The sequence below is a fragment of the Mycteria americana genome, chromosome 5 (assembly GCF_035582795.1).
Source record: "Mycteria americana isolate JAX WOST 10 ecotype Jacksonville Zoo and Gardens chromosome 5, USCA_MyAme_1.0, whole genome shotgun sequence".
In the NCBI taxonomy this organism is placed as follows: Eukaryota; Metazoa; Chordata; class Aves; order Ciconiiformes; family Ciconiidae; genus Mycteria; species Mycteria americana.
The window spans coordinates 37,636,113-37,663,271 of record NC_134369.1 but is presented as its reverse complement, the minus strand read 5'-3'; positions in this window follow the sequence as shown (position 1 = coordinate 37,663,271).

The following is a 27,159-nucleotide window of genomic DNA, read 5'->3' as shown; positions in this document are numbered from 1 at the left end:
AGCTTCTAAAATAAAAGTAAGTCAGCAAACTTTTCACTTCTCTTTTTTTATTCTGTGTAAATAAACTTGAACTTTAGCCACAGCAACTTTCACCTTATTTGGCCTTCAGATAACTCTTTTTCAGTTTCCCCAGCTCACTCCAAGATGACCTTTGCAGTCAGTCAGGAAATGTCTTGAGATTACGAGCAGTCAGTTGCTTTGATGCCCTGTAGAGCTGATGCCAGTGGCAAAGAACACTAGTTTTTATTTTATTTTTAATCAATTTTCAGGGAAAGAAAGAGCATTTTTAAAGGGAGATTACATGCCCAGTCTTGCCTCTTTTACAGGCTTGACTTCCAGTGACGACAACAGGATGCTGCATGAGCATAGGACCGGATCCTCACATATAATTCACACTATGCAGGATTTTTTTTCAACAACTTCGTACAGGAAACTCCTAAGAGATGGATACAGACCAAACTGGAAATGAAGCAGTGTAACTCTGCCCTTACATATCATACCTCTCTTACTATTGTTGCTCTCTTACCAGAGCAATGATAGAAACCACCTTTCCAAGCCTGTCGTTTCTCCCACATCTCATAGATCCACATTTATTGCCTTGTGCTCTTTGCCTTATGTTGCAAGAGTTATGGATTTGCAGAGTTAGGGCAATGCCAGTGTTTCTCTAGCCCTTGCGTCCTACATGTGGGAACGGATTGTGCAGTTGGTCCATGTGCAGATCCCACTGGCATCACAGGGACTATCACACATAGTTCATACACAGGATCAGCTTGCTAAACCCAAGGAAAATGAGAAGTAGTCTGTATCTATATGATTTTTCTTACTGCTGGACAAAAGCCAAAATAAAAATCTTGCTGCTGCTACTGTTCTATTTGATCTATTCAATACTATTTCAGGATGTAAAAATCTGGAATATTTTAACAGCTCTACCAAAAGCAAGTTTTTACTTCTGATGTGAGGAAGCCTTCTTTCTCACACATGTGGCTGGTTAGTTTACCTAATGCACACCTGTAAATATAGAAGTGGTACAAATTCTGAAAACAATTTGTGGAGAAATCTCATGAATCAGCAGAAATACTTTAAACTTACCATTGGTATCTGGGTTCTGATAGTTTTGCTGTTGAATGAAAACAGCAGAGTTGTTAATAAAAACATCAGTCTTGATGGGGAATGAATAGCTCTTGGTATAAGTAAAGCATATGGCACACATTCAGCTTTTTCAGGAAGTAAGTCAAGGGGACCACTAACATTATAAAAAGCCTGACCTTTCTCAGCTTCCATTTCTAGTCCTGACTATAGGGATTTGCTAAATCTCCCACCTGCATTTGAAATATTCTGCATCAGAGGTTTTTCCTCCTGCTGATCCAGGGTTTTTCTGTTTATCAGGTTTGGGGTTTTTTGCCCTGCTTTCTCACCAATACCCTGCCTTTCTTACCTAGGCCAGTCTGTTACTCTGTTTCATATAGTGAAGAAATGCCTCGCATGAGTCTGGAACTGACCCACTTGTAAGGAAGCTCTTAGTCCTTATTTTTTATACTCACATGCCCCTCTGCTGACACTCAGCTCTCCACTCTGTCCTGATGGGTAAGGCAGTATGGAAAGTGCTGATAAGAGGATTAGCTGATGAAAAAAATACCAGCCAGCAGTTTGCAAGCATATAGCATTTGTGCATACCACCATGAAGGCTGGGTCCCTGCAAAGGGATATATCTCACCTAGATACTGCTATCTCAAAGTGGGCCAATTAGCACAGGTTTGTCATCTAGGCTTCCTCTGCATCAATGGGGAGAGAAACGAAAGTCATCTGAGAGAGGCAACTCAGTCCACCTATCTTAGATGCCTGCCTTGGGAGGATATCTCATCCACCTCCCTCCACGGACAACGGATGCCTGGTGGTAAGATAGCTAAAATTAGTCACTACAGGATTAAAAACAGAACAAGTGGAGACTTCCACACTTCCAAGGGAGAGAAGAATAAGCATCCCAGGAAAAGAATAGGTTGTGTTAAGGATTGTTCTTGCACTTAGTGTCAGTGATTGCCTCCCTAAATCTAAATCTTCAGAGCTGGACAGCAGAGGAAATAAACAACACATACTTCATTGGAACTGCATGGGGTGAGTGTACACACATTAAAAGAAACTGAAAAAACATACGGTCCATGGGAGCCAGGAAAGCCATCTGCAGAGGAAGCGGACAAGAGAGCATGCGAAGCAGCAAGCGGCGAACGCTCCCAAAGAGCCACGCGTGTCTCGCACAGCAGCACATGTGACACAAACCACATGAAAGAGGCCCGGCGTTCTCTGCCGTCAAAACTGCCAAAACAAGCAGATGCAGGGCAAGCGGGAGCAACAGTACAGTCACAAGCACACATTGGTAGAAGGGGAATGTCTGAACTGCAACAAGCAGACAGAAAATCATCAGTGGAGCTTTGAACTCCAAAAGTAATTTTTGCTACCCAAAGCCAGGGTCATTTTTGTCATCTTCTATTTGCTGCTGCCTGAACTACAATGTAAGATCTTTGTGTTTGGTTCATGGCTGGGAGTTCCAAGCAGATCCCAACAAATCCAATGTGATAGTAATGCCCTTTCGTGAGATAGGAACCTTGCAAAGTGAAACTAGAAATAATAATACAAGCAATGTTTTCATGCTAGCTCAGCACATCTAATAGTTCCGTTTGAAAAGAAAACAAAAAAGAGTCGATCATGCTTTTGAAAGCCTAGGAAAAAAGAAGCAAGGGTTTTTTTCTCTCTCTTTTTTTTTTGGGGGGGGGGGTTGTCAGTTCTTATGTTGGATGCTATTTCGTTTGATCTTGCTCATCCATCAGAAAGTACTGCTGCTGTTGTCACCCTGGTGTCATCATGGAAGTAGAACCTGGTATCAAGGTGAGGTTTTAATCACTAAGGCTCTGACAAGAACTTCTGAAATAAACTCAGAATAGTACAACTAGTTGGTATTTAGAAGATACAGTACCTTTCTCCCTAAAGTCTTCCAGAATATTCCAATTAATTTCCAGCAGGAATAAATCTGGCACATCAAGTGTATTTACAATACACCAACACTAGGGAAGAAATCTTCTTTGCAACAGCCTCTACTGCTACTTTTGCACACAATTGACTCCTGTACATTTCCTTTCCTGATTCTACATACTCTCATGGAAGGACAGAATTAGTTCACAGAAGCACTCCTGGAAAATCTCTGCCAAGATCCCACGCAAGGAGTTGAGAGCATGTCTTTAGCCTGTCATTATGGAAAGTCCCTTGTAATTCATTCTGCTCAGTTTTTAATAAGAGGAAAATTCAGTGTTTAATAACTCCTTATCTGAACTTGGCTTTGTTTTGTGACATGATACAGGACGGGAAATTATACCTTTACAAGTAATAAAAGAAATTCTAAAGACAACTGAACACTTGCTTTTGTGCTTATTTTACTAAGTTATGTCGTAAAGCTAAAAGAAAGGCTTAATTCTTGCTTTTCCTCCAAGCTTAATTTGTGACACAAGTTTTCTCATTAAGTCAGGCTTAAAAGAAATATTATACCAGTCTGCTCAGTGGCATTTCCCTCTGTGCTGCCTGCTCTTCCAGTCATTGCATAGGTAGGGACCAGCGCACCTGACGCTCAAAGAGAAGGATGGATGTCAAACATAGTTCAAGGGTTGTACTCAGACTGTAAAGACAAGTAGCCTTTAAAACTGAATGCAGAGCTTAAATGTAGCAGAATGTAGGGCTTAGAATGCTCCAGAATATATTTCTCTCTTTTTGAAATCAAAGAAATAAGACATTATGTTTACTTCTGTTGGCTGCCAAACTGCATAAATGCTGGGGTGTCTGTTTCTATCCCTTATGCAGATAGGTACTCCTCAGTACATAGAAACACTCATGTTAGCTACAGAACTCTGCAGCTCCTGAGTAAAATTCTTACCCCTTGCTATGTTTGTTCTAAAGTCAAGCAGGACACGCTGTGGTGACAGCAGAGTGCTCTCCTCAGCATCCCAGCTCTGCCTCCACTGTGGGATCCTCTCAGCAGCCTTGTCCCAGGCTTCAAGAGAGGCTGCAGAGAGACTGGCCTCTGACTATGACTGCTACTGTAATGATACCCCAGGACAAAAAGTCCTTCCCTTCTTTCTTTCGAATATTTTTCATTTGTTGTAGAGTTCACTAAGCAGCACCAAAAATATTAGGATTAGTACAAACACATAAAAAAAACCTTGGATCTCAGAAAAAATTAAATACAAGTAAGAACAATCAGTGACAGGGTTAAAAAGTAAAATGAGTTGGTGGGGAGGGATGCCAGAGAAATATAAAGAACGTATTTCATTGAAAAAATATTGAGTAGCCATTGCTTGGCTTACAATGCTTACAATGAACATCTGTCCTAAGAAGTGACTGAATTCTTGCCATGGCCTTATGCAGTAAACTTGTTATGGGAGCATATTAATCGTCCCTTCTGTTTACTTTGCTGACTCTCAGAAATAGCCAAAGGTAACCCTAACCAATAAACAACCTTCCCCTCATCTTTGTAACCACAGTGATAAACACATATTTCAGTACCTCTTAGAATATACCATAAAGATAAAATTTGTACGTGCACCTGCTTTGGCCAGTCACTGCTCCTTTTGCTATTTATATGTGTGTATATTTTGGGGAAAGATAATTTTTTTTTTAAAGAACCTGGGCAGCCGCATGTCTGACTGACTGTCAATAAATGTTTTCTTCTAGTTCTATCAACTCAAAAGTTGATAATTTTAGTTAGAAGAAATATCTGCTCTTTCAATTAGCACAAAATCCCTCCAAAAAAACCCAAACCTCAACACACAAAAAAAAACCCCAACTCAAAAATCATCAAATCAGCATGGTTCTCAGGTTCTCAAATGCATGCATGTCTATGGTCAATGGGATAAGTATCATTAAGATCTGAGTGGAGCAGCAAAACAAAAAAGGTCTTGTATAATGTAGATTGTGTGTACAGGAGAAGACTGTATACTGTAGATTGTAGCTCAGTTTATACCATTTAACAACCTAACCTCAATCCAGTTATGTTTTTCTAATGAGCTCTATAATGAATTTTATTTAAATTTTCCATTTCCAGATTCTCCTCATGTGACATCACCTGTCAGAGAGCCAAGCAGAACAAAATGGGCAATAGGAAAGCATCATTCTACAAGGAGCTACTTCATCATCTTGTGAATTATGAGGGGATTAAGGACTGAATGGGAGAGTAAGCAACCAGTGAGAGCATGACAAAGGGGAAGTTTACACTGCTGAGAAACCTGACAGAGTGATTCAAGTTCCTGTTTCATGAGATGTTCTCTAGCATCATTACCCAGGAGTGGAATAAAATTCAGGCCAGTATAAACAGGATGCTGAACAGGATGATGTTAGGGAGTGTTTTGATTGTCTAGAGCTTAATGATGGTGATGATAGGGTTGAGTGTTTATGGGTAGGAATCACGGGAAAGGCCAACAAGGCAGATATCATGGTGGGAGTCTGTTATAGACCACCCAACCAGGATGAAGAGGCAGATGAAATATTCTATAAGCAGCTGGGAGAAGTCTCACAATCACTAGCCCTTGTTCTCATGGGGGACTTCAACTTACCACATGTCTGCTGGAAATACAATAAGCAGGGCGGAAAGAGTCTAGGAGGTTCCTGGAGTGTGTGGAAGATAACTTCCTGACACAGCTGGTGAGTGAGCCAACTAGGGAAGGTGCCCCACTGGACCTGTTGCTTGTGAACAGAGAAGGACTTGTGGGTAATGTGATGGTTGGAGGCTCTCTTGGGCATAGCGATCACAAAATGATACAGTTTTCAATTCTTGGAGAAGGAAGGAGGGGAGTCAGTAGGACTGTCACCTTGGACTTCCGGAGGGCAGACTTCAGCCTGTTTAGGAGCCTGGTTGACAGAGTCCCTTGGGAAGCAGTCCTGAAGGGCAAAGGAGTCCAGGAAGGCTGGACATTCTTCAAGAAGGAAATCTTAAAGGCGCAGGAGCAGGCCGTCCCCATGTGCTGGAAGACGAGCCAACGGGAAAGAAGACCAGCCTGGCTGAACAGAGAGCTTTGGCTAGAACTCAGGAAAAAAAGGAGAGTTTATGACCTTTGGAAGAAGGGGCAGGCAACTCAGGAGGACTACAGAGAGGTCGTGAGGTCATGCAGGGGGAAAATTAGAAGGGCCAAAGCCCAAATACAACTTAATCTGGCTACTGCTGTAAAAGACAATAAAAAATGTTTCTATAAATATATTAGCAACAAAAGGAGGGCTAAGGAGAATCTCCATCCTTTATTGGATGTGGGGGGAAACATAGTGACAAAGGCTGAGGAAAAGGCTGAGGTACTTAATGCTTCTTTGCCTCAGTCTTTAATAGTAAGACCAGTTGTTCTCCAGACACCCAGCCCCCTGAGCTGGAAGACAGGGACAGGGAGCAGAATGAAGCCCCCATAATCCAAGGGGAAATGGTTAGTGACCTGCTACACCACTTAGACACACACAAGTCTATGGGGCCGGATGGGATCCACGCAAGGGTACTGAGGGAGCTGGCGGAAGTGCCCACCAAGCCACTCTCCATCATTTACTAGCAGTCCTGGCTAACCGGGGAGGTCACGGTTGACTGGAGATTAGCAAATGTGATGCCCATCTACAAGAAGGGCCGGAAGGAGGATCCAGGGAACTACAGGCCTGTCAGCCTGACCTCAGTGCTGGGAAAGGTTATGGAGCAGATCATCTTGAGTGCCATCACATGGCATGTACAGGACAAGCAGGTGCTCAGGCCCAGTCAGCATGGGTTTATGAAAGGCAGGTCCTGCTTGACCAGCCTGATCTCCTTCTATGACAAGTTGACCTGCTTAGTAGATGAGGGAAAGGCTGTGGATGTTGTCTACCTAGACTTCAGTAAAGCCTTTGACAGTGCTTCCCACAGCATTCTCCTGGAGAAACTGGCTGCTCATGGCTTGGACAGGGGTACGCTTCGCTGGGTAAAGAACTGGCAGGATGGCCAGGCCCAAAGAGTGGTGGTGAATGGAGTTAAATCCAGTTGGTGGCCAGTCACAAGCGGTGTTCCCCAGGGCTCTGTGTTGGGGCCAGTTCTCTTTAATATCTTTATCAATGATCTGGACGAAGGGATCGAGTGCACCCTCAGTAAGTTTGCAGACAACACCAAGTTGGGTGGGAGTGTTGATCTGCTTGAGGGGAGGAAGGCTCTGCAGAGGGACCTGGACAGGCTGGATCGATGGGCCAAGGCCAACTGTATGAGACTCAACAAGGTCCAGTGCCAGGTCCTGCACTTGGGCCACAACAACCCCATGCAACGCTACAGGCTTGGGGAAGAGTGGCTGGAAACCTGCCCAGCAGAAAAGAACCTCGGAGTGTTGGCCAACAGCTGCCTGAACATGAGCCAGCAGTGTGCCCAGGTGGCCAAGAAAGCCAATGGCATCCTGGCTTGTATCAGAAACAGTGTGGCCAGCAGGACTAGGGAAGTGATCGTGCCCCTGTACTCGGCACTGGTGAGGCCACACCTCGAATACTGTGTTCAGTTTTGGGCCCCCCACTACCAGAGAGACATTGAGGTGCTGGAGCGTGTCCAGAGAAGGGCAACGAAGCTGGTGAAGGGTCTGGAGCACAAGTCTTGTGAGGAGCGGCTGAGGGAACTGGGGTTGTTTAGCCTGGAGAAAAGGAGGCTGAGGGGAGACCTTATCGCTTTCTACAACCACCTGAAAGGAGGTTGTAGCCAGATGGGGGTCGGTCTCTTCTCCCAGGTAACAAGGGATAGGACAAGAGGAAATGGCCTCAAGTTGCACCAGGGGAGGTTTAGACTGGATATTAGGAAATTTTACTTCACTGAAAGGGTTATCAAGCATTGGAACAGGCTGCCCAGGGAAGTGGTTGAGTCACCATCCCTGGAGGTATTTAAAAGACAAGTAGATGAGGTGCTTATGGACATGGTTTAGTGGTGGACTTGGCAGTGCTAGGTTAACAGTTGGACTTGATGATCTTAAGGGTCTTTTCCAAACTAAACTATTCTACAATTCTGAACTAGGATGAAGCTGCAAAGAACCACCATTGATGTGCGTTTGCAACACTCCTTCCCCTTTTCCATCCATGGTAGCCAGATGCTGTACTCATATTTTCAAGAGGCTTTGCAAGTTCTCTGGACTAAATATTGTCATAACCCATGCAGGAAACATTTCCTAGGCCAGTGACATTTTTTAGAATTGTTGGCTGCTTCTGAAAACACTGTAATGCTAGTGCTAGCTTAAGAAGCAGCATGGAGTGCATGTATTTTCACAAGTTCTCATTTTCCTTTCCACTTCCACAGTTGATGACAGAATTAGTTTGCATCTTTAATACCAGTTTTCTGTACATGCAGTAGACTACACTAATACCACCTCCTGCATACATGCTTACATTTATTTGTTCCCAACAGAAATCCTTCCTGGCTTGCACCTAGGATGCAGTGACTGTTCCCTCACCCAACATAAGGTTGTTGATCCCTTTACAATGACCTAGGTAATGCCAGTTTGTTCTTGTTGACATACCAACAACATCTATCTCTCTAGATCTGTTTGTCTCCCCAGTCAGTTCCTCCATCTCTTCCCTAGACACTTAGAGAGAGTCAGGTTGGCTTTGCCCAGAATATGTCCACATCCTCTGTGCCTCAGCTTTGACCTCCATGAACAGCACCAGAGCTGGTCCTGCATTCTGCTCCCCCTCCGTGTTTACATATTTAACTCGATGCCCTTATGATGCTGCGGTAACACCCAGCTCCCATCACAGCCCATAGAGGAGCACCTTCCAGAGCTACCGGATCCGTTCCTTTGCAATAGGTGCATTTATGCCTGTATGGGTCATTTCCAGAGACATACCTTTGGGAGAAGTACAGGGAAGGTTAGATGACATTCAGATGGATTTTAGAGCACCACAGAAAAGCTGGACCTCTTCAGGTGTGGATAAGAGTCAAACTGCAGTCAAGGATTTCTGCCCCAAATTCAGAGTCTTCCCTCCTGTTTTGTAGCAGCTGACCTAAACTAATGTCTCTTTACTCAATCGTATATTAAAAAAGTAGTCCTGAGTGGTTAGAATAGTATCTATTATGTTTGCAGCAACATGTTGCATGCTGCTTTGCAAGATTAAAAATATATAAAATTTGAGTAAAACCTTTGAAAGCAAAATATCTGCGCAAGACTAAGATCCTGCAGTGGAACAATAACCATTTTCATTGTCAGAAGTCCCCTCTCATGAAACAAACAAGAAATCTCCTTTTAGCTTTTGCCATTGGCAATGAAAAAAATAGCATTTTTCAAATAAATATGCACAAAATGGCCACACTGTGGTCTGACCCAAAATCTGAGGCAGATTTGAATCTACATTTTTGAAAGACTTCCAGCTACATCGGAATTGATACTCCTAAAATATCCAGTTTGCAAAAAAAAACCTACCACAGTTTCAAAGGAAGTGCTGTGTGTATGATTTAGTTCTAGAATAAAACAGTTTTTTAAAACAGCAATCATTGATGTTGGCCTAGTAGAGAAGAAATATAGTCAAGATAGCACTCATTATGACTTTTCATATTTGACTCATAAATCACATTTCTGCAATTAATAAATTGCAGAATATATGTGACTCATAAATCACAATTCTACAAGCTTTTGCATGTAGGTACTACAATCTTATACAGGACTATTGGGCTTCAGACACTCTACAAAAGCTTGAAGACAGCCAATACATTAGGCATCCTAATAACCATAAAATGTTCCATCCCTTATATGTTCATGTAGCTATATAGTTCCAGGGAATCAGCCATAAAGCCCTGTCTCAGTGTCATCAGGTCAAAGTTTCTGAATTAAGTGGGCTGAAGTATCAGTTGGGAAGCTTAAATGAAGTTTAACTAACCTCTCACATTACAAAACGCATTATTATTATTATTATTATTATTATTATTATTATTATTATTATTATTAATTTGGGCAATATTAAACATATGTTTAGATCCCACAGATGAGGTTAAAACATATCTATAAAGCTACTTAGCATTTGTTGAGCTAAGAAACAGGAGAGAAAAAGAGGAAAAGGGAGAGGGAATCTGAGAGGAAAATAACGAAAAGAAGGAACATAGAAAGGCGAGAGATAGAGAGGAATACAGACAGAAAGACAGACCACACTACTTCTGCAAGAGAGCAAAGTATTTCAGAAGGGGAAAGACTGAGACGTTATTTACAACAAGAAATTTCATAGATAACAAAAAATAAATGAGTCACAGTGACACAACATGATGGAATTTAATCCAGCTGTTTGTGTCCTATGGCAACCCCAGATAAGCAATATCAGAAAAATGAATTAGGAAATCCAGATGGTAATAAATATTATTCTCATCAATAAAGAACAGATGCCAAAAGTACTTTTGACATATATTATTTTACTGTGTTCCTATCCTTTGGCTATTACACTTTAAAGTGAAAGGTGGGACAAGACACTCTTGCTCTATTTTTTTAAGTTACTTCACATGCTACTCGTACTTTTTTGTATACTTGTGTTACTGTGTTAATGCCCTCCTGCAGATTAAGTAACATATGCAGGTACATCCTTTATGTTATAATAAATGCTCAAATCTAGCAGCTTTAAAATGCTACATAGGAGCAATTATTTTCAACAAATACTATCTTTTTGTAAAGTGGTAATAGCATAGTAATTGTGTAGCACCATTCTGGAATTCAAACACTTTAAGGGACATTCTGGTCATTTTTTGATCCCTTTGGAGCTCTCAAAACATCTGGCTGGAAAAGATAATTTTCCTCAAAATTATGTGAGAAACTAAGGAAATATTTTCTGTTGTGAAAGCTAAAAAGTACAAACTAAGCTGAAAAAAGAATGGCTTCCATTTAATCAAAATCAGAATTTATAGTTTTATAAAATTATATTTAATGAGCATTTTAATAAGAAAATAAAAAACAGCTCTGACCAAATTCAGAACTAACAATGATGTTTTCCATTATGGAAAGGAGGAAAATTCCTTTCTTTATCAGCTACTGGAAGAGTACACCCTGAGCTAAGATAATATCTATTCACATTTGCTTCAGAAATAGCATTGGATATTTTCTTCCCTGCAATGTTATTAAAGTACTTTTTATGTATTATTTTGTTAGCAGTAAAATTAAAGGATAATTAGCAATTATGAAAAACTTTGGAAATGCATATGCCAAAAAAAAGCACAAATTAAGACTAAAGAGCCAACCTAATCTCTGGTGCTTCCTAACAGGTATTCAACTTCATAACTCTAACAGTGTTGACATATGGGCAAGAGGGAGTTATGCATAAAAATCAGTAGATTAGTAGCTAACCTGTGGATGTGTCACGTTCTTCCAGGCATGAAAATAAATCACTTTCAGAATGCACTCACTTATCCATCATGTAAATCTTTATCATAAGCCTTATTTTAAGGGGCAAGTGGGCATGAAGAGGTGCTCAGTTTCAGCACCAAATGTAAAAATTCAGTACAGGGAAAAATAGCTGCCTGTACCATCTGGGCCACTAGACAAAGGGAAAAGTACTGCTATTCCTAAATTCCAGCTCCTATAGAAGATATAGATGTGCCTGGTAGTTATGGCAAAATATTACTGTGGAAAGCCAAAAGACTTTCAGTGGAGGCTACCAAAGCTAGCACGCTGTACAAATTAAAATGAAACAAGACACCTCACTGCTCCCAGTGGCAATGTGCTGGCATTCTTATTTAAAGACAGGTGAAATAATAAATCACAAACTGAGAAATTACATCTGCATCAGAAACACTTGTTTAAATAATAAATTAAAACAGAAATAATTGTAGGCTTGTTGTCTCTTCCCTACTGGAAATTCTCTAAAGGGAAGTACCTACCTCTGAAAGACGTACATAAGACTGAGAACTCTCCAGTGACAGCAAGCAGTGCATTACCATCTTTCCGCAGACATCTGCATGTAACTCTTTCTGCCTTGAAATTCTGCCTAGCTACCACATAGCTGAGATATAACAGTCGAGGCATCTATCATGGAGATGTACTGCAGAGGTGGCAGCTCAGATCCAGCTATAGAACATGCCACATGCTAGTATTTACCAAGTCCTGGTCTTCACAGAAAAAACATTAAGAAATTAGTTGAGGGGGAAGTGCACAAAACCAGTACGAGCTTGTCTTTCTTTTGGCTAGTCTATAGTAAAAGTGCTGAGTGATAAATAGGGAGCTCTGTATGGTACCTGAAGATGTAAGAGCTCTTTAGATGGCTTCCAGCAAACTGATCCAGCATTTAGACTTCTGGATAAAACCAAGTTGAACTAAGGGATATTCTCAAGAATGCGCCATGTCTGCTGTTGGTATGAATCCATACTGTTCTGCTGAGGTCAGCTAAAGCATGCTGATATTTGTAGAGGAAAATTTGGTTAGATTCAGTTTGACGGGTCTGTCACATCAGTATTTTCTCCATACAGACAAAACTGGTGTCTAAAAGCAATCTCCTTGGTGAAGGCCAAGCTATATAATCAACTTTATAGGAGGAAATGCAAAGTATTTTCTAGGGAAAAAACTGGTAACATGACAATGCATCGCTGTAATTTCCTACCTTTCCCAGTTGGATATTTTGTATTTGGAAGCTTTCCCTTGACACTGGTGAGCTATCTAATTGCATTTAGAATCATCTATTCCTTTTAAATTGGGATATATTTATCTCAGTTTTCATGCTATAATACCAGCCATCTGGATGTAACAAACTCTGTACCACAGTGCTTGCAAAGGGCCTTCAAAGCATTCACCAAAATTACCCTTAGTTTTACCTGAGAAATTTTACTTTCTACCTCAAATTCCTGCCTTTGCCAGCAGGAAACTTTACTTGCCTAAGCATAGCAGATAATATTTAACTCATATATGCCAATGGCAGCAGGATGTGCGGACAGGATTCTGTATACACAGAAATCCAAGTGCAAAATTATCAGTGCATGTTTATCCACTGCCTTTCAAACCCTGTTCTAAGAATACAAGCAGTCAAGATGAGGGAAAAATGGTTTCCTTAGCTTAAACATAATGTAAAATATGCAACACAGCTCAATCCCATTCTCAGAACATGACTACGGATCAAGGAGATATATGCGTGTGTATGAAGACTGGTAGAGGTTTGAAGGTTGAAATACGTAGCTGAGCGTTATTTCTTTGCATTTTGCATAATATCTTCTTAAGACAGGTTCTGAGTGCTACAGTGTTGACAAGCCTTTGAACTGCAGCAGTTCAATGCTGCTGTCATTTTTAGCAGGTATAACAGAGCAGATGCACCAGCAGCATGTAAGAGGCTTATACACACACTGTAGTACTTCTTTACTGAATTTAGATGGCTATCTGGAATATTTGGCAGCAACGAAAGTATCAATTAGAGCCAGGTCACTGTAGCATGAGTGAAGCTGGCTCTGGCCAAAAGGGAACTGTTCCAACTTCTCTTCTTTTTAATTGCTTCTGACATCTCATGAAGGAAATAAAACAACAAAGAAAAGCATTCTGCAAGAAAAAGTTGATTCTGTTTCTATTTCAGATACCCTAGGGAGAAAGGAAGGAATGAATTCTCACCTGTTGCTTATTCCCAAGAAATACAAAAAAGTAAAAAAAAATCAGTCTCTTCAGTATCCATCTTTTCTTGTTCCTTACCTTCCAAAGCTACACAAAGGCCCAGCACAAAGGCCTGAGCTCTACATAAATGCCCTGTTTATTGAGACAACGCTGTGGATAGGCCCTGAAGTTGGTGACTTATGACAATTAGTGTCCACCAAGGGGACATGGGTGACAATATTACAAGCTCAACAAACATAGAACCCATCAAAAGCATAACACAAAAGTATTGTAGGTAGTTTTAGAAATCAAGATATCTAAACCTGTTAGTCTTAAATGACATGGGACTGCTTTTAACCATTACACTTGCAACAGCTGCACAGCTCTGAGGAATTTTAAGTGGTCAGATAATGTTCCAGTTGCTCAGACAGGAGTGTGTTTTATGCTTTAGTATGGCACTGTTTGCTTACCTGTTCTGACTTTTTAAGTGAAATATACAGCGTCGCAGACTTTGATGCACAAATGATTAGACCACCACTCCTGACTAGCTTCATTCAACTTAATACATTCCACAGCATCCGTATCATCTGAGGCACTATCTCTCCACACCACAATGGGAAGAAATATAGGGAGGGATTCAGTTCATCTAAAATCTAGGTGTCTAGCCCATATTAGTTTTCCATGTTACCTCTATAACCCCTGGAAAGAGACAGGACCACCCAGCAAGTGAATCCTTCCAGCTATCCTAGGCACTATCTTTCAAAGAGATGAGTCGCTGGAAGTATCCATGTCTCTCTACTGTATAGAAGAGATGCCCAGGCAACTGGATTAGATTAGATGCCTAACTTTCAGTTGCCTAAAACTGGATGTGATGAATCCCACTTACAATGCAATACTGACAATTTCCTAACACATCAGTAGTCTACCTGCTGCTTTTCGTATTTGAAGCTTTTCTCCAGAATCCAAACTATTTCCTCTCTGCGGTCGTGAGCAGATGGATACGTTGCCTAGCAAATGTATTTTTAAAGAGACTGTGCTGTCCCAGATGGAGGGATGGTATCAGTGGTCTCTAAGCACTAAACTCGTAATATCAAAGTCAGATCTCCATCTGACTAAAAACACCAGGACTGTGTGTCCAATCTTTAAACTTCCTTTTTAGACGACGTTTTTATGTTTCCAAATAACTACCAGAAAGAACTTGTCTGAACTCAATCTGATCTTTCATATTACTGTAATGAGACTCTTTAGTAAGACTGCTTCTTTGTGCTAGTAATGGCGTCCCTTTAGAAACTCCTGAGATATAGAAAGGGACTTCTTAGCTCGGTAACTTCCACTGGGGAAAATGACGTTTGTGTCTCTGCTCTTCCCCAAAAGGGACTGTTTCATGAACAACCACAAATGTCTATGCGTTAACATCCATCACATCCTTAACCTTTAGGAGGCTGCAAATAATTGTTGGTCTCCAGGCGTGGAGATTTCTGCACAGAATGCCCGTTATTATTCAGACTTCTTCAGTTGTTTTCTGCCTTATACTACAGCGGGAACTCTCGTCTCTCTAAAAACTCCAAGAGAAGAAAAAGGAGAGCAAATGTCACATATTTGCTATATCAACTCATAAAACCACAACACAGACAAAAAATGGGTTTAAGCCAAAAAGGCTGGAGCCACATCCCGATCTGAGCCCTCCCACAGAATGAGCAGACTGAGATCCTCTGTTCTGGTCTGGATTCAATTCTGCTGTAGATGGAAATCATTTATACTGATTAAGAAAAGACTTGCCAGAAAAACACAACAATGCCGCTGAGTTCGAATTCACTATCTTCATGTCTCTCCAAGTCCATAATGTGTCTAAGAACATGCAAAGCTGACTGTACTCCTTGCAAGTAAATCTCTGGGGTAGAAGGCAGGAACAGGCAGACCTCCTTGTAGAACTCCTTAGCTATCCATTGAGTTGACGCATCAGCTCATTAACACCACCCTATGCACTGCTTCTGCCCTAAACTTTGCCTTCTTGACCTTGTGCTACACCTGGTTCTCGAACTGGAGTTCTGGCTGCTGATGGTGTGATGGTGCTGATGTTACAGACTCTGAGGGCTCCTTCTCCAGCCAGCCAGTCATTGGCTACAGTTGTATTTTGCTCCTCTAAGACTTTGAACCTTGGGGTGAAGAAGGATTTGTATTGGCCTGTTCAGCCTCCTATTTAATGTATTTGCAACAACTCGAGGCAGTTCAGAATTACATCACCTCCCGGCATGCTGTCCATTCAAATGAGGGCTTGTGCAGCCATCTCTAGCGAGATAGATAACTAGTCTCTTTTCTACCATTTCGTGATAACAGATCTACCCCAAGGGAAAAAACATTATTCATACCATAATGGCCATTAAATGTCTTCCTTTATTAAAATTTGCTTGTGCTTATTCAGAGGTTCTGTATGTGAGATCCCCAAAGACTGCCCTGGATGAAAGTCGATATTCCAGAAGACACCTGAGTTAAAAGTTTTGTGTTCTCCTGATGCTTTCTCTTCTGGCATCAACTGCTTGCTTTAGGACAAGGAAAAGAGCTGGGTCAGGGTACCTGAGGGAGCCCAGAACATACCCTGGAGACTCTTTACCAGCAGGTAAAATTCCACCTCTGACAGGCAGGTACTTTCCCATGGCATCAAGGAATTAGTAATGCCAACGTCTGTGATACAGCAAACATCAAAGCTACCAGACTCCAAGTCTTTGGCTCAAAACAGGCAAAAATCAATGAGAACAAATGCAGGGGAATTTTTCTTCAGCAAATATTTACTCATATGCTAAAACCAATATTGGTTCTACCATTGTCTAGGTTGTCACTCTCTTATTTTTTGAATTCTTTGTATAGCTTTTTCATAGTTTTTAGTTTGTGGGTGGGAGTATTTAATTAATGTAGATCCAGACCACTGGATCTGACTGGACCCCCTAAAACATCTAGCATCACTACGAGGAATATTCACACAAAATGAAGATAAAACTAAGAGGTTCCAGCATTATCTAATACAAAATCTTAAATTACCTTGATATTTTAAAAATTGGAGAATCACAATGCACTGGTTGGTCCCATAATTACTATTTCAGGGAACACAAAAAGCATCTCCTGCCTTAAATAAGTTACCAACTCAGAAAAGACTAGTCACATCACTCACTCTCCATATTAAGCCTCAAAATTATATCCATATGCAAAACTGTAGTATTGGTGGTATATGCTTTATTGACTCAACTGGAGTCTCAGTGGAAATTGCAGGAACCAAGATCCACTACAAGGGAAAGAGTATCTTGGCTTATTTATTTATATGAACATATTCTGATTAAAACAACAATGAAAATATTGAGTCACCTGATGCTATAGCCTGATTTAATGGAGCGAATGGTGACAAATATAGAAAAATACATCTGCACTTAATTTTTCTATATACCTATGAAAACAATTATAACATCTATAATGGTTATTCCAGTAATACAACTTGATCTAAAGTTCCTATATCTCCTCTGCTGAAATCATGTAGCTTTCTGGTGTTAACATACTGTGTGACAGACACTGGGATACCTCCAGTCATCCTTCTGCTTTAGACATGGGATATATATGGGAAAGCCATAAAACAACAACCAGAAGTTCTTTACAGAAAATGGGCACTGGTGCAAGCAGATGTTGTTCATTCTGGAAAAGATAGCTTTTCCAGAAATATGAGGCCTTACAAAAGATTGGGTTGACTCAAGCACAAGTAGGACTTTACTGAGCCAGAAAAGTGTTGGGATTTCTTGAAATTCCTGTGGGAACTTTTCATGAGCCTCTTGATGTTGCATGTCCTCAAGGAAACCTGTAACCTCACCTCCTTTCTTATGATAGTGCAGATATTCATGTCTTGGAAGCGTAAGCTGACACAAGGGCTGAGGTTGAACTACAAATGCCAAAGCAGTACATGGAAATATTTACATGCCCTATTAATATTTATTTTAAAAAAAATGGGGGGAGGAAGAAAGAAAAAAAGACACTACCAAGCCAAACCTTTTAAAATAAAAACAAGCAGCTACTATGGCAATTGGATTGAACCAAAACTTGGAATTGGCTTGTTTGTTTTCATCTCCTCCAACAAAGACAGCCCTACAGCCTCTTAGCACTGTAAAGGCTGGAAGTCAAATGCAAGTCTGATGGGAAGATCATCAACAAGCTGGCTATGGTTTTGCACTGCCATATCAGGAATCAAGCCCAGTTTGCCCAGACAGAGCTCCAACAATCAGTCTGCTGTTACATTTTGCTTCTCTAAGGACTCTGAATCATCCTGTTCTTTTGTGTACTCCTCCCACATGCAAGGTCTCATATGAGGCAGCCTACCCTTCCTAGCAAGAAAGTCTGCACAGAGATTCCCTCGTGAGCATGTGTAATACTGCTGCTGAATTGGCTAAGGATGTAACGCAGAGCACCAAGAGACTGAGCACAAAGCCAGCCTGGGAGCAAAGAGCAGAGCCTTGAACTGCAGTTCCACCAAGCCCCATACGGTAGCATGGGACTAGGTCAGCTGTATATCAGATTACTGCCATGCTCTACAGACGATGGAATGCTAAAAAGGCAAACAGCCTCATTTTCTTGCACTATGTTTTTCTGTCCTTCGCGGGGGTGGGGGTGGGGGGTGGGAATCAAGTTTAGCTCAAAACATATTAGTTTTCCAACAGCATTTATCATGCCGATTTCAGTGATTCTTCACTTGTTCAAAATTATTCTGGATCACTTTTAGAAAATGTTTCTGAAATTAGATCTGAGCTGAGTAGTGAGGAAGATCTACAGATAGTTTTTTTCAATTTTCTAAGAGTAATTTTGAGCATATCACCAATTATGACAAAATAACTGTGTTGATACTATCAATTTACATTTCTTCTAGGATGGCACAGGCTCTTCTATAAAGTGTCTTTAAATCATTCAGGAATCAATTCATTAAGCTGTGAGAGTCAGACAAGATGGTATGGAAGATGGTAGCACTGCCTAACAATGCACAGTAACAGCATTTTCCATGACACAGTAGTATTGAAGAAGAATGCATTCTACTGAGCCTTAACATTTCATGCAGGGATTATGCTCAGAAGTTAGTAATGGTAAACTGTGGAAAAAAATCACCAGAATTATTACCCTCTCCTTATTAAGTACAGAATAACATATTTAAGGACTTGCCAAATAATTGAGATCATACTTTTGTTTAAAATCAGAAGAAAAAATGTTTTAGCACCAAGGGAAAAATGTGTTAGCCCTACAAGAGGCACTGGTATAAGGCAGTGTCAATGCATAGGGCAGCACCCACTGGATTCCTACTCCATTTTGGTTTCATACCTGTGGTCGCCAACATTGCTAACTGAATCACTCATCTGGAATTGAAGGTCATTAATGATTTTCAGAGGGCAAAGTTAAATTAGTTTTAGAACATTTGCGTTAAACCATACAGTATTCAAAGGTGAAGTGATGCCTATGCATTTTCAGTCTCAGGCATATAATAAAATGTGAAAATTCAAGACCATTTTTTATAGAATTAGGAAGTTTAAAAGTAACAACAGAAGCAGGTAAGACTTTGCATCGTGCTGGGAAGTAGGCATAACAATCCATTTAGCGTGGATCTTTAACAGAAAAGATTTTCATGTGTCCCTTCAAAAGATACTTCAAATGGAGGAGTATTTGGTTCTGCAACATTTAAGTAAATCAGAAGAGTTTCTTATGGAAAACAATTTTTAAATTATTTGCCACTTTAAGTTTGTGGGAAGCTGAGGTGGGAGGATTTTTGGCAGACAGAAGGATCTCTGGGGGTTTAGGGAAGGTTCTTTTAGTCATCAGACTTGTTGAAAACCTCCTGTTTTAGGAAAGCTTAGTTTTGTTGTGTTCATTTCGTTTTCCAAAGGCTTGTCCTACTCAAGGGAGTACCAGACTTCAGGGACACCTGTTGAGCTTTAGGGAAGTATTCATTGTCTGATTTTTTTTATATATAAAGTAGTATCCTAAAGGGGAGAAAATGAATTATCTCAGCATTATGGTGACATGTTGAAGGATGACCTTGTGCCATGCTAACGGAAGAACTCAGAGATCTAGTAAGTCATTTCCATCTGTCATTTCTATGACTCTTGCATTTTCAATGTGATGTAGTTCAAATGTTGCTGTCATACAGAGAGAATGTAATCCAGAAATCAGTTCATTAGCTCTTTGGGGAGCAAGGATTCATGAATATGTACTGAAGACTTGCATTAATCCATTCTGGAAGGCCTTTTATATGACACAAAGAGAAAAATATTTTTGCCTCCAGGATATAAAACAATGTTAGTTAAATTACATATATCAGAATGGAATAATATTAATTAATCTTTCATAGATTTCTTTTACTTCTTATACCTGCAGAGATTTTGCAATGAGTTCATCATTTCCCAATAATCCTCTCTGTACCAAAGTACCTCACTAATACTTGGGCATAATGCTACAGCTGAAGCGTATGGTCATTTCAGTTCTGGATGAGACCACAGAAACACGACAATCCCATATCATATATGTCAATGTATACACATTTAACCTTGACAAGCCAAAGAGCCTGATACTGAAAGGAAATTAACTCTAAAATAGCTTCCATCTAAAATACTGTCAGGACAACATTTCTTCTGAGCCTCACTCAACACATCTGAATGCATTTAAACTTTTAAAGTCTCACTCAGAAACAGCAGTAACAAACTACAGGCTTCCTCAGTCCACTTAAAGTGACAATAGACAGAGAGAAAGGAATGGACATTTCAGGACTTGAACTTTTGCACTGGTGTCTGACTGATCATTAACAGCTTTAGCATTTATTTAAAAGTAAGCAGACACATACCATAGATTGGGAAGCAGAAAAAAAATTCTGAGTGAGTAATCTAACCCTAACCTGAAGGGTACCACAAAAGCTGTGAAAGAAAAACATGATAAGCAACATTTCAGAGCAGTGTGCTAGATTATTTAAACCTTCAGCCACTGTTTGGTGTAGACACTAACTTACTGATGATTTGCAAGGGATCTGTCCTAGCTACATCTGGCTACATTGCATAAATGAAAACCAAATGAAAAAATAAATTCTATCAATCACATGCTATTGTCAATAGCATCACTTCTTGTCCCTATACCACATCAGCGACTAAACTACCAATGGACTATCATGTGCAAATGCTTTCTCCCAGCCCCTCTTCCTAGGGATGTGTGAGTTAGACTTTGTGAAAACTCAGGGAAGTCTGCCCAACTGATGAGCAAGGAAAGGGAAGCTGTGGGGAAGAGCGAAATGCCTGAAGCCAGAAGGACGTGGTTCCCTTCGGAGTCTGACTGAAGTGCCTGGAAGATGTTGATGGCTCACTGCAGGTTTACAAGATGAATGTTTTCTTTGGTTTTGTTTGGAAATCAAGCTTTTGCTTTGACTTTGGTACCTGCATACAAAATTGGCACAGGAGACGTGTCGGTGCAGAGGGGCCAGGCTATATTTCCACCACTGAATGACTTAGCTCAAAGGGACAATGTGCCCTGATCCTGTCACACAAAAATGTTATCTCTTCCAGCTCTTCATAAATTCTGAGGCCAATTTTCTGTTACTTTGCCAAGAAGCAAAATTAGCAGATTTCGCTGAAATATGTGAGCTAGTTGCTGATGATAAAAAATGTTGATCTCACAGAGGGAAATCGCAAATGAGCAAGACATGAATCAAGCCAGCTACATGTAAGGTCAGAAGAGTGCAAGAAGAGGCAGAGCTCTGTCAAACCTTTTGTGAAAGTTTAATACCAATCTAAGGTTTGTTCACTAATGCCATATACTGTAGCAGTTGCTTGGAAAAGGACAACACTGGAACCATGCTGTTTATTACTATATACTTTGTAACTTTTTCTTTGCCTTGTTCTTTCATAAACCCATTGGCTGAGAATCATTATTTTGCAGCTGCCAGATGCACTAAATCTCCCAGCACACTCACACTCCCAGCTTTAGCTTGTTCTCAAAGAAAAGGCAAACACTGTAAGATTTAGTAAACAACTAGCCTGCAAACTGAAAACGCCCCAAAGTCCTGCTTGGTAAAGTCACTTGCACAGAATTGAAATAAATTTGAGACAGCAGTTCATAATTAGATTTTTTTAGCCAGGGGAGGAAGGGGTGAAGTGTGTTTTTCAGTTTCATTTTCTTGGGCAAAATGAAGACTTTTTAAAATTTGACTTCTGAGTTTGTTAGCTTTCTGTGATGTGCACAATGGCAGTGCTAGTCAATAGCATTGCTCCTCCAGAGACAGAGGGGGACAGATACTGGTTATGGCAAGAGGGAAGGGATTTGGTGCAGCTGCTGGACAGGAACACCCCTGAACTTCAGGAAAGGCTGAATCTGGATCTGGCATTTAGGATTTAGGCTCATTTCTGGAACAAACAGTTCTGCTGTGCACACTGCAACAAATGTATGAGTGATCCACTACAACGTGCTAGCTTAAAACAAAGCCATATATTCTGTTTGGAAGTGAAGGTTCACTCAGGAGCTCACTCAGGAGCCTCATCGAAGCCAGTGGGAGACTTCCAGTGGCTGTGACTGGCTTTGAATCCAGATAAATTCCTCTCCATGCTTCAAATACTCCTCACCCTCCCTCCAGACTTGCATATCAGCAAGAAGTCATGTTGGAGAAGCCCAGAGGAGCAGGCTGGGACTGGCAGGGCTCAGCAAAAGCTCTGGGAGGTGCAGTCCCCTTCCTCATCTCGCTAGCAGCCTTCCTTTTTTCCTCAGTGTTGATTTTCCCCCTTGTTTTCCAGACTTTTCTTTGGTCATGTTATTTGGATTTTAAACATTCTGGAATTGCAATCCTTCCACATTTTTGCCTTGAAGACAATTATAAACAAAGATATGTTAATAAGATTCATACTCAAATGGATTATATGGGGAAATCATGGGGGAAACTGTGACAGTGATGCAAAACCCACTGTGTGAAAATCCGCTGGGTAAGATGACTTTCAGAATTTTCTACGAATACCCTGAAACTATTCTTTAAACTAACGCTTTCATCCAACAGCCGCTTACAACTGGGGAGTTTATAGGTCTATTATGAGCCTGCCAAGAGTACTGTGGTCACAGTCAAATCCAAATAGCCTCTCAGAAAAAAATCCGCATTGGGACAAAATGAAATAAGTTTGGTTTCTATGACATTTGGAGGGAGAAGAATGAAAGAAAATTCAGTGCATAACTAACAATTGCCATCTCCCATGCTAGGAATCGGTATTTTCACTTCCCAAGATAAAAAACAATAGGCTGATATGAGGCTCTTACTCATGACTGCAAGTGGCTATTTTGAGGAGGAGGTTGGTTGTAAATTTAAACATTAAAATCTAACTTTAAATTAGCTCTCAAATCACAGCTCTCAGAGTAAGCATTCAAGGACATTAGGGAGGGAAGATGCAAGATCCTGACTCCGAACTGTAGGCCTTTTGCACAGTTCCCAGTGAAGAAAAAAAGAAAAAAAAAAAAAAGGATCAAGAACCACACTATGAGTATGGGCAATGATTCAGCCCAAGGATAAATTTATACTGCAGCCCAGAACAGAAATGGGATAAATGTGCCAAATAGACATCCATATTTCTGCAGTTGCTATTGGAACTTAAAACATAAACCTCACTCCATACCGAGGTCTCCACAGTGAAAACTGTCCATGATCTAAATTTTCAGTGATGTCCTCCAGGCCCAGGAGCTGGGAACTGGCAGAACAGGAGGGAGATCACCTAAGTAAAGAGCTTTAGATTGATCTCTGTTGTGCTGAAGACTATTTCTCCTGTTATCCAAATCCACAATTGGACAGTGCAACTTGAAGAGCTATTTTCTTCTGCTCTTCAAAACCAATTGGACTAGATTTTGAGATCACTCCCAGTATCTATCACAGGATAGATGGACACAGTAGTTTCCTCAGGCAGGCCATTCTGATCTTTTGCAGAAATTGGTCCCTGCTGGTTTTTTGGCAGCAGCTCTCAATCTCTTGCCAGCTCAACCTGCCAGCAGCATTTCACCATTGCCATTCCCTATGCCAGGCTAATAGTCCTGAGTTTTTGTGCCTACTGCTCATGCCAGGCCATTGTGCTCTGTGACATTGCTATGGGACTCTCAGCTCAGGCTCAATGATTCTTGCAAGGTAAACAAAGCCATAGACAATATGTTAAAGAGCTCAACTAATCCAGGAATAACCCCACCATCACAGCTGCTTCTTCACAATGAAAATTAAAGAAGAGGGGGTGGGTAGAGGTCAGGAACAAAAATTAACATCTAATGAATGTAATCCTGCCAGGCTGATGTGACATGCTGTGTTGATTCTTCTGGAGGGTACGGATATGCGTGTGTGCGTACGTGTGTGTGTGAAAGAACACACACGTCTTGAAGAATTCTGGAATACAGAAACTTTGTGGCCCCAGAAATTTCACCATAAAATCTGTATACACTGAAAACAGAACAAAATGCCACAGGACTGAATTTCACCTTTTTCTGGAAATCTCAACCATGATATCTTTGGCACCTCACCAAGAAAACCTTTACTTCATGCATGGCATTTTGTGATCCCAATTCTTTAAACCTAATTTTGACCAGTGTAAGATCCTGCATCAGTCTTCCCTGTCTATGTAAATAGCAAATACCTATCTGAGGTCATATTCCTTTTGAGTCTACCATCAGAATATATCACTTCCTTGAACAGGGATAAAAGCCAAGTTTCTTTGCTGGCCAATGACAAAAGTTGCATGTAATTTTCAGACACTTAAAGCATAAATGCTCAGCTGGTTCAGTGTCACATGGGCCCCTTCTCTAAAATCCCGTCTAGGAAAGAGATTAAGACATCTTGTCAATTCACATACAGAAGATACTTACAAGGAGCGCTTGCTGGTATTAACACATTAAGAAATTTCTGAGTAAGCAGCAGTTAGGAAGAGTCCTTTATTGCAAGGAGATTTTCCAATGGCAATATGATGACGGAATTGAAGGATGGCATTTTGACCTTTGACTATCCCATCACAAGGTGATCAAAAAGTACATGGCTGGAGAAAAAATTAAAAGACTATTGCTCTTTGCCACATTGAGTGATAAGTCATATCATTTTAAATAATTATGAGTGTCAGAGTGTATTTGTCAGTTTATTTCTAGCTAAGCAAGGTCAATGACATTGTAAAAGACATGGCAAAGGCCTCCCCTGGGGACAGTATACAAGTCTGGTCATTTATGTACAGGACATACAAATAACACATAAGTAAGTGTGGAACTCTAGACCACAGGGAACATGTACCAAAACTACGTAGAAAGACTTCAGAGCCAAAATTTCCATCTCCAAAAAATATGTTGACCTTCAGTTTCTACATGCTTCTGCAAGTCATTGGATTAAAGCCGTAAGTCACATTAGACCATCAATGCTACAGCAAAATGCCACCAAAAAACAAGGTCGAGCAATGTTTGAAGCTTTCTTATACCGAAAGGTACAGGTGAAAAAATTGGAGGAGGTTTCACCTACACAAACCCTTTGTGAGCCTAAGATGCTTCAAGCATTTTAAAGAATTTTACTCTTACTATCTTTCCGCATTTTATGTGTTCCCATCTCCTTTGAATGGATACCAACTTCTGACCCAAATGCAACTTCAAAACAGACTTTTATTTGGAACAATAACCTTGCCTCAAAAAGCATAATGCTATCTTACTCAATTTACTAACAGCAACAAAACCCAATTAATGATTGAATCTGGGCCAAAATGAAAAGCTGGGTTGGTTACGGTTTTTTGTAGAAAAACCTGTTAAGGATTTCATACAACTGCAAAGAGTCTTGCTCTTTGCAGCTACATTTACCCCTCAAACAAATTATCAGAAATAGTACCAGATTCTAAACCTGACAGAAAAAAAAAAATTAAAAAAAAAAAAAAGACCACCACCAGAGGAAAAATAACCAGTATTGTTCTCTAGCAACATAGCAACTATTCGTTATTCTGGCCATTGCAACACACAAGTAACCACTCTACTCTTTATATGGTATGACACACTCATACTGCCAGTGATACCCCTCCCATCTCAAGAGGATTATTTTGTATTTCTTTCTGAGGTCTTTTCAAAAGCAAATATTTGTTCCCATTCTGCACATCCTCAGTGCTGATCCCAAACTCTTTTGCTAGGAAAGCATGTTCTAGTGTATGTTCTTTTGTATGAATAATTTCTACAGTAATCTACTTTCCTTTCCCCACATGACTGGATTAAAGTTTTATGGGGCCCGGGGTAAAACCAAACAATAAGAATAATCTTACTGTCATCGTCACCAAGTTTCACAGCAATTCTGTTCTCATGTTTTCCTCATTCCATCCTTTTCCTCCTCTCTTTTTTAGACAATTAATTTCTCTACTTGCTGTCCCTCAGTCTGAAGTCTTCCCTGCTGCTCACATGAAAGAGTGTAAGTTACTGACTGTTGAAAACTTCAGCTGAAATGCAGCCAGGTCAAGATGAGGTTATATAAAAGTCTAAAGGCAACTTTTTTAGGTCACATTCTCAGCAGTGCAGATTCCAAATGTTTCAGTAAGCAGACTGCACTTAACACTCTAGCTGACAGTATTCATTAAATTAATGCTGTGTCTATAGACAGTTCTTAAAGTGCATTTGTACCATGCACACCCTATAAGCACATGCTGTACTTGTACCACTCCCAGACTACCTATACAGCCAGGCATTTATTTGTACTCATGCACAGAAAGGAAGAAAATTTAAAGTAGTTGGTTTTCCTGAAACAATTTTATAACAAAACTATGGCTTTTCTTTTCTATTTTTTTTTCTCTCTGTACGGAGATTAGCTAATCTTTGAAATGATAAACAAAATGAAAAGCCTAGTCATTCTAAATACTTTATATTGTGCATGCTTGTTTTCCTTTCCTAACACCATTGCATGTGCCAACTCTCATCACTGCGAGGAATCTCCAGTACACAAAATGAGTTTACTTTGGTTTTTTCCTTAGTAAAATGGCCTTTACAGTATTTTGGTTAAGCATTCCCATGACTGGAGATTTACCTGAACATTTTAGACGTGAAACCTCTTGGGAACTCTTGGGAATGCATTCAGTTTGGTTGCAAATCCTGAGAAAACATGTATATTTGCTCATAGCTTCAATAAATTAAATAGAGCCTATGACTGTAGGCATGAACGGACCAGAAGAGAGCAACAATATAGCTCTGACGGTAGCTGCAAAACTTATCCTTCAGAAAAAAATTACCTCATTTTCCTTGTGCATTTCTTTATATAATAAATTTATATAATCCCATGCCATATGGCTGCAGATACTCCTTTTTACCTAATGATCAGTATGTTCATGAGAATATTACAGCATTTTATGAGTTTAGGGTGTACAGTGTCTCACTCCAGACCCCACTGTACATCACTCACTGTTCTGTGGTAGGTTTTCAGATAAATTGGTCACACCAATGACTACGGTTTTCCATCATACATCTAGCCATACTCTTTGCTAGAATTTCAATAATGAGTTCCATTTCCAGCCAAAAACTAAGCTCTGATGAACAAATGCCTTTCTCACTGAAAACTTGGAAAGAGAACATAACCCAAAGCAAAATACAAATCACAGGAAAAAAGTTAATT